Source organism: Hipposideros armiger, unplaced genomic scaffold (assembly GCF_001890085.2).
Source record: "Hipposideros armiger isolate ML-2016 unplaced genomic scaffold, ASM189008v1 scaffold_1585, whole genome shotgun sequence".
Lineage (NCBI taxonomy): Eukaryota > Metazoa > Chordata > Mammalia > Chiroptera > Hipposideridae > Hipposideros > Hipposideros armiger.
In genome coordinates, this window is record NW_017732935.1 from 84,616 (window position 1) to 85,600 (window position 985).

Genomic DNA, 985 nt, shown 5'->3' on the forward strand with positions numbered 1-985 from the left:
GAATACCTTCTAGGTGCTAACTTTTAGCAGGGGAGAATGAAAACTTTTGTTTCAGGTTGCATGGGATATTCTATATGTCCAGTTTATGCTCTGATTTATGGGAAGTTTTTCTATGTCTGGATCATAGCATATTCTAGGAGGAACTAGAATGGCATAGACCGTTGATTATTATGTGCACTGCTTTGGACTATGCCTAGCTGGTTTTTGAAAACTCATTAAGACTAGAGCTGTATTTTTCTTTCCTTATCCCATATGTATGGGTCAGATGAATTCTGTTGGTTATTGATATATATTCAAGGGTGTTCCACAGAGTACTGAATTTTCTACTCTAGACTTGATATATTACATTATCCTTGAAGGAAAATCTAAGTGTGACGATAGAGATATTCCAGTATTCATGTTGTTGGATGAACAAGTAGAGGAGTGGGGAAGGAATGCAGAGTGGTAATATTCTACCAGCCATTTCAGGTTTCGTGAACATTCCTCTGGAAATAAAAATGTGTTATGGGCATGAGTCTCACTACATAAAATACACTTTTTAGATGAGTTAATTATACTTCAGTGCCTTAGAAGCTTCATTATTCGGGCATAGAGAAAGTCATTTGAAGTCAACAAATCAGTGGATTCAAAATTATTAGAGAAATATTTGTACTTTCACAGAGGGATTGGTTTATAGAAAGTGTAAAACTTGTCTGGTGGGTCACAGAATCTTGTTGGACACAATCAGGGCCATTAGGAATGGAGTCAGTAGGGGAATGCGAAGAAAACAAAAATGAGAGAGGCTTTCTGTCATTCTTCCTCACTGCCAGGGTCATACTGTGTTCCTTTGTGATAGTGTGCTTTATTCCTTCTCATTCTCATAGAACTAAATCAGAGGAATGAAGAGAAACTTTGGTTCCTCTGGTCAAATCATAAATTCAACATGCAAATTTACTATAGAATTTCGGAGCTTGATTTTTTGTTTTTTTGCATTGGACTGACATTA